Raw genomic sequence first — 368 nt, forward strand, 5'->3', positions numbered from 1 at the left:
CTCCCTCCATCATTTTGGTACCTCGCACAACGATCGCCCTGGAGCTGACGACAGTTTGAAGATCACTGACGGTAGGGCCGCATCGCAAACGTTAATTGCTAATCATCGGTGTTAGACAGCCGTCTTCATTCGCTTTGGAAACCTCCCACTATCATTCAAATCCATTTGTCTTTTTTTGCTCAAAAGCCCGAAGGTCGACGACTCAACCGCGAGACGCTAAGCAATCGTTCAGGTAGAAAACGAAGCTTGTATAAGTGCGATACAAATAACAAAAGATACCGAGTCCAAATATTATTCAGAGGTGGCAGCAAAATAATCGACAAAACTGTTCCAGTTTCAAAGGAGGGGGGGGGGGAGCTCCGCAAAGG

This window comes from Diachasma alloeum, unplaced genomic scaffold (genome assembly GCF_001412515.2).
Source record: "Diachasma alloeum isolate Michigan unplaced genomic scaffold, Dall2.0 Dall_scaffold_00182, whole genome shotgun sequence".
In the NCBI taxonomy this organism is placed as follows: domain Eukaryota; kingdom Metazoa; phylum Arthropoda; class Insecta; order Hymenoptera; family Braconidae; genus Diachasma; species Diachasma alloeum.